At 37.7% G+C, this 12,515-nt stretch overlaps 3 non-coding genes across 3 annotated transcripts; all 3 read left to right on the top strand.

The window, feature by feature from the left end:
• The first annotated feature begins 3,869 nt into the window (after positions 1 to 3,869).
• On the top strand, positions 3,870 to 3,942 carry Trnar-ccu (transfer RNA arginine (anticodon CCU)). Its single transcript has one exon. It is a non-coding gene; the product is annotated as a tRNA-Arg (tRNA).
• A 764-nt stretch (positions 3,943 to 4,706) lies between these two features.
• Trnar-ccu (transfer RNA arginine (anticodon CCU)) lies at positions 4,707 to 4,779 on the top strand. Its single transcript has one exon. It is a non-coding gene; the product is annotated as a tRNA-Arg (tRNA).
• A 2,406-nt stretch (positions 4,780 to 7,185) lies between these two features.
• Positions 7,186 to 7,258, top strand: Trnar-ccu (transfer RNA arginine (anticodon CCU)). Its single transcript has one exon. It is a non-coding gene; the product is annotated as a tRNA-Arg (tRNA).
• The last annotated feature ends 5,257 nt before the right edge of the window (positions 7,259 to 12,515 follow it).

Raw genomic sequence — 12,515 nt, 5'->3', positions numbered from 1 at the left:
CCAACACATGGCAAGGGAGATAATCGAGTTTACGAGTCGCAATCTTCGGTTTACGATTTAGTGTGACGCACGCCTTCATTGTGGAATTCCTAGGACAATTAACAATGTGGTTTTAGACACTTAGAAGAGCATTTCAATACAATTTTTGAATGCAAATTTAAGAAAAAAACACACACACACACAACCAAAAGATTAATAATACAATATGAATTAAGTCATGAACTTTACCATAATATATGCTCAAGTGTATAGAGGCACTGATAGAACTGCATGAAGATAACACACTATTATGAAGGATTCCCCCCCCCCCCCCCCATTTACAGCGGTACTTCAATTATACTACGATGATCAGTTGAACATGTTGGTCTTCCGTACTGAGTACTCATACTTATGTGTGACGTCTGCCGCTCCATTGCGGAATGCAATTAAATATGGTTTATTGCATATTAAAACAGTTTTTAATATATCCCCCAATACTTACGCAAACTTAAAAAATACTTATTAAAAACAAACAAACCAAAAGCACACCAAACGATATAGGTTATAACATGAATAAATTCACGAATTTCGACCAACAAAGATTAATTGCATGGTGTTATAAAACTGAATTACGATACTTTTAAAACTAATATAAAATGGATTGCTTAGTGTTTTTTTCTCCTGCTTTTAACAGTACTTCATTCAAAGAACGACGGTCGGTGAACCAGCTACAACTTTCCTGGGTAAGCTGGTCTACTAGATTTGTAGTCCAGTGCTCTACGTACTGAGGTAGTAAGAGACAACGGCCCTACGTGTATAAGAGGTATGGAGAGAATGGTCCTCGGATTTGTAGTCCAGTGCTCTACGTACTGAGGTAGTAAGAGACAACGGCCCTACGTGTATAAGAGGTATGGAGAGAATGGTCCTCGGATTTGTAGTCCAGTGCTCTACGTACTTAGGTAGTAAGTGACAACTGCCCTACATGTATAAGAGGTATGGGGAGAATGGTCCTCGGATTTGTAGTCCAATGCTCTACGTACTGAGGTAGTAAGAGACAACGGCCCTACGTGTATAAGAGGTATGGGGAGAATGGTCCTCGGATTTGTAGTCCAGTGCTCTACTTACTGTGGTAGTAAGTGACAACGGCCCTACATGTATAAGAGGTATGGGGAGAATGGTCCTCGGATTTGTAGTCCAGTGCTCTACGTACTTAGGTAGTAAGTGACAACGGCCCTACGTGTATAAGAGGTATGGGGAGAATGGTCCTCGGATTTGTAGTCCAGTGCTCTACTTACTGTGGTAGTAAGTGACAACTGCCCTACATGTATAAGAGGTATGGGGAGAATGGTCCTCGGATTTGTAGTCCAGTGCTCTACGTACTGTGGTAGTAAGTGACAACTGCCCTACATGTATAAGAGGTATGGGGAGACTGGTCCTCGGATTTGTAGTCCAGTGCTCTACGTACTGAGGTAGTAAGTGACAACTGCCCCTACGTGTATAAGAGGTATGGAGAGCATGGTCCTCGGATTTGTAGTCCAGTGCTCTACGTACTGAGGTAGTAAGTGACAACTGCCCCTACGTGTATAAGAGGTATGGGGAGAATGGTCCTCGGATTTGTAGTCCAGTGCTCTACTTACTGAGGTAGCCTGTCGGGTGACTACAATTACTTTCTACGAATATAATAATGCGTAATTTGTTTATTGTATAACTATTACAGTAGTTGCTAATGACATAATAGTGGCATTTGGTGATATGAGTTACATTTATTGGGGAAACTCTGTTATAAAGTGTAAAGCCTAGACTGCTAGAGCTTCGTGATTTTACTTTGACGAAGATTATCGAATACGTTCATATTATCGATACTTACCGGTAATAGGTTGTTCCCAAACGTCTCTGTTAACCAATGCGTGCATCAGGTATTTAATGTATCTTACTTATAAATGCGAAGTCTTCCTCGAATATTAATTTAACAGGTTTATATTCGTTGTAAATCCGAGAAACTAAAATCTCAGAGAATGTTTTGGGTCCGTGCACGATATCAAGTTAGGGATCGTCTAGCTCAGTTTGAAGATCGCTAGACTACGAATTCGAGAATAATGTGGTAATATTCCAGACCGTACAAACAACTTCAGTGGGGACTTGCATGGAAATTATTCTTATAGCAATTAAGCCATTACCTCTAATTAAAATGGCAGTTGTCAGAATACATAAACAGTTAAATCAGATCAACCAGAAACATTGTAAGTAGGCTAATTGGCCGAAGTGGTATAATTAAATCTAATTTAAATGAATTACTTTAGAAATTTACAGAAATTAACGCGATGCCTATGACGCATGTCTGCATTGCCTAATTGATAAGGTACCGGTCTCCTAAGCCGGTGAATGATGGTTCGAGACCGACCAGAGGTAACGTTCAAAAGTGAATTGATATTTTGTAATGCTTACTTTTTACTTCCCAAATCCTACTTTTACACGGTTGACTAGATTCGCATAATATCAGCATGGATTTATTTTATAAGTCCACTGAAATTGGCCGATTGCATGATGTATCTAACAATAATTCCAAGCATCGAGTACTAACAAAGAACATATCTTATTTTACAGTGTATTTTTTGCTCGTACATATTAACTTTCCTATAATCTCAAGCGTCTCCATTGTCTTCAATATCACAAAAAGGCGCTACGCACCGAAACAGTGTCGTATGGCGGTGTCTTTCCACAACAATATAATATATATTATCTAGACGGCTCCTCCAATAACCGCTTAGCAGACGAACACTTTTCCATAGCGTTCCTATCAGACAATTGTATGACTCGAGTCATCTGTGGAGACAATTCTGATTCTCGTGACAAACGGTATTGTCATACTAACAGAATGCTCATTTGAACATTATTTGTTCACATATTTATAAACTGAGCACACACGAAGGTTTTATATTCCTTTTGTACGCATCATTAATAATTATTATTGTTACAATACAGACGAAAAGATTTAACAATGGACAGACTTAAGGTTGCAAGATGTGGATATTTTATTTAAGGCCGATGAATAATTTTTTTTAACTCACTCTTTAATTTCGATGAACCGAGTCAGGCTTCGATAAATCTTTTTGTGAGCTGCTCGAAATCTAGGCGTGAGGTCACAAAGCCTTTGATTTACACTAATCTTATCTTAGAGCATTACTGATTTTTTCTCAATTATTTCAAGCAAGCAGACGTTTTGGCTAAAGCGTTTGCTGATTCATATATATTTTGTTGCAATTGGGGTTCAATGCCACGTCCCTGAGTATTTGAGCTCTGTTAAAATACATTTATTAACAGTTTTGTCAACGACAAGAATAACACCCTCCGTAAAATATAACTACATTTGTAGTGTTGCTTATTCCATTTTTTAACAACTGTTTGTGTGATTCTATTTCCTTTATAATAGATGACTTAGTGGCCCCGGGCGACATTCTCACATTAGTCGGCGTAGTTGTTCGGGCCACCGCCTAGACAAGAGATTCGGAGGACGAAGAATTTTATTTCCGAATGGTGTACGAGAAGATTTCTGATATTGATACAATTTTAGTTAACTCGCCTAATGACCATGCACTCTGAATATAGAATATTCGGAAATTGAGTAAAATGATTCTCAGTGTAGTTTTTTTTAGAATTCAACACCCTTGCAAAACGTTAATTGGTTTCTTTGTCGAATCAACCCATGGACTTAAAAATAAATACGTATGGCATGTAGTATAAGCCACGAACACGGTGCCATAGTGATCGAACGTCCGATTTCCACGCCTATAAACATGTTTCAATAAAATATGTAGTAAATTTATGGTAAAATGTAAAGGTCGGGTCCCAAAATGACTGTAAACTTATATGCTCGGTTTTAAATGCGTACCGCCTCCGTGGCCCAATGGATAAGGCACCGGCCTCCTAAGCCGGGAATTACGGGTTCGAGTCCCGCCGGAGGTTAAATACTAGTAACAACACTTTTACATATATAATCATACGTTCACACGTTTCATTAGTTTTGACTAAAATTTGCGTGGCAGCAAATTCAATTCAACGTACGTGGCTGACAATAGACTTACTCTGTGCAGACAAAAGTACAATGGACGAACAGGCATCGGGCGTGATGGCGGACTTACAGAAAGAAAAACATACAATGGGCGTATGTAATGAAAAAACTTTACGCGAGCTGCTCGGAATCTACTCGTTATAAGTCTTTGATTAGTACTGATCGTATGTTAGAGCTTTACATTGCTCAATGATTTTAAACGACTAGCCGTTGTTTTTGTTGCAGCTTCGAAACCTCACGATAAAGCTATTTTACTTCGTGACGACCAATCAAACAGTATGAAATATAACAAGTGTACGACTTAAGAGGAGAGTAGAATTGCATTTAAGAAAGTCCCTACAGGATCTTAATATGATTATATAATGGTGAGACATTTTTTATAAGAATATATCAGTCGATTGTACAAGAAGCGTTTTCACTCATGGCAATTTTCCGGCTAGTGCGTTTACTGACAAACGCTTTCATCACTTTCGTTTCGATTGTGGTTCAATTTCAGATCCGGAAGGAGATTAGATCTGTTGTTGTATGACCTTTCATAATAGACAGTAACTTAAAGAGGTCGTGTACTAGAGAAGTCAACGATTGTGCGTCAGCATAAATAAACCAAGAGGACATACATATTTTAGTTTCAAATCTAAGACTAGTCAGACAAAGTAACGCCTCCGTGGCCTAATGGATAAGGCACCGGCCTCCTAAGCCGGGGATTGCGGGTTCGAGTCCCGCCGGAGGTTATGTTCCAAGGGTATATATTTTATGCTAATGTAAATAATTGTTTAACATTGCAAGTGTCTTTAATGGGAACTTATTTCATTATCGTTAATCCGAACTCCTGGATTATCTTAAGCGTCTTCATTATATACAATAGCACGTGTACGTACCGACACGATATTGTCTGCCGGTGTCTGATGCCTTTTGCACCAACACCATATCGTCTGCCGGTGTCTCATGCCTTTCAAGCAAAACCATTTCGTCTGCCGATATCTATTGCCTTTCCCTTTTTTTTAATTTGAGTTTATTTGCAGGTCCTACCGGGGGAAAAAGATTAATTTTGAGCCAAAGTAGATCAAATTTACCCCGGCTTCCCGGGTATTCGCCAAAGATATAATTTAGATCCAAATGTACCAGTGCACGGTGGCCAATGAGACCTTAATGTGCACTGGTAGTTGACAATTCAAAGACAAATTCTTGTCTGTACGCAGCTCCACCAAAGGAGTGCAAGCAAGCAGCTCTGCCTTTATGGCCCCTCTCGCTGTCACCGGCCGTCGTCTTCATCCCCGAGACAGTTCCCCCAGTGCGTTGAGCGTACTGAGTACCGCTGTCCCGGGATCCCTCTATAAGGCCACCCCCTCGAAGTTCCAGGCATGCTTCATTACCTCCCCAGGAAAGAAGCCTGTTCTGTTCCGCTCCGTATTTCCTCCACACTGGTGGTCTTGCTGTCCCACTATCCCCGTCCCTCTACAGACGGGACCTCTGGCAGGTCCGGGTCAGCGAGCTCTCGACGATAGACAGCGGGTGACAAGTCCGCTGCATCTTGGAGAAGACAGCAATCCCAGCAGTGCGGAAGACGTCCGGCTCGAGGGTGACGGAATCAGCTGGATTTGCTGAGCCATCCGCAGAAGATCAAGCCGCGAGAATCAATCTTCTGCAGGCGGCTCCTGGCCTCGGTCGCGACGAGCACGCTCCAGCTGCTGACCGAGAATGCCTTTCCCACCCACACAATATTGTCTGCTGTTGTTTTATGCCTTTCAAGCGAAACCATATAATCTGCCGGTGTCTCATGCCTTTCCCACCGTAACCATATCGTCTGCCGATGTCTCATGCCTTTCCCACCGATACCATATCGTCTGCCGGTGTCTCATGCCTTTCCCACCGATACCATATCGTCTGCCGGTGTATCATGCCTATTGCACCGACACCATATCGTCTGCCGGTGATCCATGCCTTTTGACAACAAGAACTATGGGTGGCTTCTCAAATAACCATTCAGCATTCCAACCCCTCTTTAATGGCGTCAGTATCAGACAATTTTATGACTTTAGTCAATTGAGGATACAATGCATCGATAATTATTGCGACAGAACTTTCTGGCTCTCGATTTCGCATTTCTTTCGGGTCCTTTTACGGTCTTGCTCTACAAACGGTCGTTAGTCGGCTTTTGATTACAAATCGCAGTAACTCGTCTACCTGCATCATGTTATCACGGTCGGCTGGTCTACCAATAGCAATTGCATATCGCTATGCCAGTAAGTACAATCGGAAACTGAAGTTGAGTAAAATGATTCTCAGTGATTTTTTTTTATAGAATTAAATACCCTTGAAAAACGTAAATTGTTTTATTTGTCGAATCAACGCATGCACTTTTGAATAAACACATATCGTCGCTGTTGTTCTCAAACCTCGTAGCTACAAAATGCCAACTTTTTTGGAGAGAGACAAAACCGTAAGATTTTTTATAACGATGTTTTAGAAATTGAAATTCTGTGAAATACCAAACAAATGAAGCTGCAAAATACGGTATAAGCAGTAGACACGTAAGTCATACTGATAAGTCATACTGGTATTCAGAAATGTTAGCTACAATATTTTGTCACCACAGTTTTGTCATCTTTATGAGGTACGACAATTCGTCCTGATAGGAAACCTCGTAGCTGCAAATATAAAAACGTTTTTGTCAAACTTGTCCAAACGAAATGACGTACCTATAGGTAAAATGACGTCACTACGACTTTTCGCCGGAAAAAAAGCCAACAATCAAGCTACAACATTTCGTCACGTGGCTTTTAAAGGGCTCTGATTGGCATAGAGCAACGAGATATAGCACAAAACACGCGCCATACTTCATATATTCGGAAAAGACGACTTTTGTTTTTGGAAAATTTTGGAGCTACGAAGTTTGAGAACGACAGCGACGATATGGAATGCAGTATAGGCCATACACAAACATGGCACCATAGTGATCGAGCGTCCGATTTCCACACCTAGAGACACGTTTCAATTAAATGTGTAGTAAATGTATAGAAACATGTAAAGGTCGGATATGAGAGTAGTCCACGATTGTATTGTTCTTCGTCATGAAAAGACCAAAAAGACGCACATATTTGAGTGTGAACTAATACAATCGATTTTAACGACGTACCGCCTCCGTGGCCTAATGGATATGGCACCGGCCTCCTAAGCCGGGGATTGCGGGTTCGAGTCCCGCCGGAGGTTTCATTAAGACATTTTTACAAATATAATGATACGTTCACACGTTTCCTTAGGTTTTGGTAAAATGTGCGTTTGTGTTAATTAAATTAAACGTACCAGGCTGACATACACAATAGACTTTCTTTGTGCAGACAAACGTAGAATTGAATAGACAGACGAACATGAATCAGGCGTGCTGGCGGACATACAGAAAGAATGACATACAATGGGCGAATGTCATGATCAATCTTTACACGAGTTTCACGGAATCTACTCGTAATAAGCCTTTGAATAGTATTGGTCGTATCTTAGAGCAATAAATTGCTAAATGATTTAAAGCGTCTAGCCATTTTTTATTGCAGCTTCGACGCGTTACGCTTAAGCTTTTTTCATTGTGACGACCAATCAAACATTAAACAGATATTGACTATGGCTTTGTTACAAACGTGACGTATACCCCCACATGCTGCATTGACACAGAATATTTTGCATGCTGTCTTCCCAAAACAAGAGAAGCTAATTTATGGCGATTTTTAAGAATTATTATGCCATTATCATTTATGGCCATTTTTGACCTTTGAACTCAAAGTGTGACCTTGACGTTGCATATATCGAAGTTATTCTTTCGCTTGACACACCAACCAATGATGGTGAACAAATGTGCCCAATTATTTTAAAATCTCACTATGAACGACATAGTTATAGCCCGGACAAGCTCATTTATGGCCATTTATGACCTTTGAACTCAACGTGTGACTTTGACCTTGACACTTGAGATATCGACGTAATACTTTCGCATGACAAACCATCCAATGATGGTGAACAAATGAACTAAATGATTTTAAAATCTCACAATCTAACGATAAATGGCATAGTTATGGGCAGGGAAACTTTCTGTTTAAAACGCACTGAGTGATCCCGTGACCTAGTTTTTGACCCGGCATGACCCATATTCAAACTTAACCGAGACATCATCTAGACACAACTTCTGACCAAGTTTGGTGAAGATCGGATGACATTTTCGGGACAGACAGACCGTCAGACCGACACAGTGACTCTTGTATAGCCCCATTACCAATGGTAATGGGGGTATAATTAACAAGTGTATGAATTTAGTAGAATTATTTAAGAAAGTCCCTACTGAATCTTAACATCATTATATAATGGTGAGACATTATTGATAAAAATATATCAGTCGATTGTGCAAGAAGCGCTTTCATTACCGATTATGAAGCAGGTTTCCGGCTACAGCGTTTCATGACACGCTTTTATAACTTTCGTTTCAATTGGGGTTCAATTTAAGAATCGGGAGATAAGATGTGTTTATGTTTGACCTTTCATAGTAGACAGTAACATGTAGAGGTCGTGTACTAGAGAAGTCAACGATTGTGCTTCAGCCTTAATAAACCAAAAGGACATATATATTTCAGTTTCAAGTCTTAGACTATTCAAACAAAGTATCGCCTTTGTGGCCTAATGGATAAGGCACCGGCCTCATAAGCCGTGGATTGCGGAATCAAGTTTCGCCGGAGGTTATCTTCCAAGTGAATTGCGTATTTAATATGAACGGTATTGCTTTACAAAAGGTAGTAAGTCGGCTTTTATTGCAAAAAGCAGTAACCTGTCTACCTGCATCAGGTTATCACGGTCTGCTGGTCTACCAGTAGCATTTGCATATAGTTACGACGGTACGTACAAACTGAAACGAAAACTGGGTAAACAAGATTCTAAGTGAAGTTTTTTTTAAATTAAACAACCTTGCAACACGTTAAATTGGTTTCTTTTTTGACATATCAGACATATCAGACCCGGTTATGAATAAAATAATTTCAAATCAGAAGATAATAAAATGTAAACGACAGCCACCTAATTTAAAACGTCTGTTAACCAAATCTTACTTTTCATCTCAAGAACCAAGAGTATCCAAATGTAATGACCCTAGATGCGCCCTGTGTGGTTATATTATTGAAGGGAATTCTTTTGATTTTAATGGCAAAATGTTCAAAATAAAACTAATATGTCATGTGATATACAAAATGTGATTTATGTATTAGTATGCAATGGATGCAAACACTATTATATAGGCCAAACTGGCGATAAACTTAGAAATAGGCGATCTGTCCATGAACAACAAATGCGAGACCCCTCAACAAGACAGATGCCTTTAAGTAAACATTTAGATGAATGTTCACATAATGAACCAAAATTTAAAATATTTCCATTTTATAAGCTATTTTCGAACAATATTTCAGCTAGGTTAGCAAAAGAACAACATTTTATACATGTATTTAAACCCAAATTAAATTTCATTTAATATTTATTGACGTTTATGACGTCATAATTGATATGACGTTATCTCCATGACATTTTGACGTTGTAATATATTGTATTATGCCCTGATGAGCTATGCGAAACGCGTTGGCTAAATCAATATATATTTAAAATCCCAGACACGTGTTTTTACTTTTATTATATAATATTCACAATCTGGATTATTACATTTTACTTATATAACTATATATAACTATATATAGATATATATATAGATATATATATATAACTATATATATAACGATATATATAACTATATAGAGATATATATATAGATATATATATATATATATATATATATATAACTATATATAACTATATATATATATATATATATATATATATATATCTATATATATATTATATATATATATATATATATATATATATATATATATATATATATTCACACATATGGCCAGTTACGGGGTCTCTGATTTAGAAATAGGTTATGGGGTTCCCACTTTAAATACATGTATCTCCATACCCTTTTTTATCCGATATAAACACGAATTAAGGTATATAGGGGTACCTACTATTATTATTGTATATAAATACGTCATTTATTTAACGTCTTATACAAGGAAATATATAGCGAACTTATTTGCGAGGTATATACAATTTCAATTTCAGACCTGATTGTGGTTTTCGATTTAAGACCTTATTGTGAGATTTGATTGCATTACCTCCCCTACACCCCCTCATAGTAATTAAAGGAGCCTAGAATGCGGGGTTGTATATAGACCCCGTTTTTTATATTGACCTCGTAAGTACAGTCTGAAAACTACCGAGACCGCGTAACTGGCACTATATATTGGTATATATATATATATATAGTTATAGTTATATATATATATATATATATATATATATATATATATAGATATATATATATATATAGATATATAACTATATATATATATATATATATATATATATATATATATATATATATATATATATATATATATATATATATATATATATATATAGTATCTCAATTGACAAAAGTCATGACCTAGGGATACAGATAGCAATAAGTTAAACAGTTGATAGACACTGTGAGCGAGTTGTATATGAAAATGGGATACACTAAAGTCAACAATTTATAGATACCCGTTTTAAATTCATTTTTTGAAATGTTGAAAAGGGGAGAGGTAGCAAGCCTTGTATTACATGGACTCGTGCTTAGCGTATATCTGATAAGATAAGGGGAGTTAAACCAAACTAAGAGGAAGCCATTAGTGAACTTGTTTGGAAATGACTGTTGTTGACAGTGACTGTTAGTGGATGTTTCACTGTACTTCTACTTCAGGGAGCCACATTTCGCTCATTTTTTAAAGAAAATTTGTCAGGTTTTTTTCTACATATAGCCCAATACCTTTGATATCAATGTTAATACACAGTTGTTTCAAATTGGACTTTGAAATTTTTAATTTTTCTAATTTACCTACCCTATGTTAGTTCATGCTAAAATAACGAGCACTGCTCCAATGGTATTACACTGCTCACAAGGTATCGGGTTTCCTGGTGTGAACCCTAGCTACATATTCACACAAACAGAAACACGTGTTTCGAAAAATCCATTTTACTTACTGGAAGGTAATGTAAAAGAATTGTTAATACAATTGTAAAACAATATTAATAGACAAAGTTGAAAATTATACATATGTCATATGATACCAGCGTAGCTTCGGCCCAGCTTGTACATTCGCACAGTCTGGTCAGGTCCGATCATGAAACCAGAAAACATGGCGTGACGTAATAGCGGACAATGTTGCTCCCGAAGAGCAATGACGGAGTTACGCTGGGCGTATATGACATAAGACACATTTTCGCATAACGCGGGTCATTGAATCTTAATAATGTATACAGGACTTAAAATGATTTATATAAAAAAACAACAACAAGGGAATAAGGTCAAGCTTTTGCACATCGTCGATGTTATTAATTACATAGGACCTTTGACCTCAAGATTATGTATTACTCACCAGTGCTCCAGCTAGGATTTAAAAAGGACAGGGCGGCTTTTTTGTCAAAAGGGCACTTTCGACGCGCAGTATTTTGTCAAAAGGACACTTTCGAGCACGGGGCTTTTCCGAAATGCTTCCTGTTGCATGTTTATTTATATGTTATTAATAATTGCTAGAATATATTATTCCCATTATTATTGAACCATTTAAATATAATGTGTACAATGAGAAATTAATTAATTACTTGTAATGTAATACGAGATTTATGAATTATATGTTAAAAAAAAATAAAAAAAATTTAAGGGCTAGGGGGCCCTAGGAAGGGCAGGGGGGCCCTATGAAGGGCAGAGCGGAGGTTCGGGATGGCAGGGCGGGGCGCCCTCAAATTTAGGCCTAGCTGGAGCACTGCTCACTATTTCATTGTGAGTAAATCGAAGAGGTTTATTCTCGACGTCCAAATGTCAGTTATGACGGAAGGCGATTTTTGGTCGATTTGTCAGACTAAAACACGCCGCATAGACAACCGAGAGACGAACGACGACCACAGACGACACCGCTACAGTAATGATGGTCGAGTTGGCCGAGCCGATCGGGACACTCAGCATACTTATCGTGACTACTACAGACGCTAGGTAACATGCGATGATACTTTACGCATAAGCATTTCACTTAGTTTTATCAGAGCAAAGCTCATTATAATCAATTATTAATTTACGTGGTCTAAGTTGTAAACGATAAGTGAACAGTATTAAGTGCTATTGACGTTGAATTATAAAAGTAACATGTAATATAAAGCATATACATTGATTGTTATTTAATATTTATATAAAAGTTACAAACTTAGGATGGAAATATAACGTAATTGAGCTTGTAAAGACATTTATGTATTTTTCCATCATCATACATTTTAGTCAATCTCACAATATAATTGACTTAATTTTATTAACACTTTTCTAATTAATTAAAAAAAAATGTAA

The sequence above is a fragment of the Dreissena polymorpha genome, chromosome 3 (assembly GCF_020536995.1).
Source record: "Dreissena polymorpha isolate Duluth1 chromosome 3, UMN_Dpol_1.0, whole genome shotgun sequence".
In the NCBI taxonomy this organism is placed as follows: Eukaryota; Metazoa; Mollusca; class Bivalvia; order Myida; family Dreissenidae; genus Dreissena; species Dreissena polymorpha.
The sequence above is the reverse complement of the archived record's forward strand: the minus strand, read 5'-3'. Positions and strand labels throughout refer to the sequence as shown.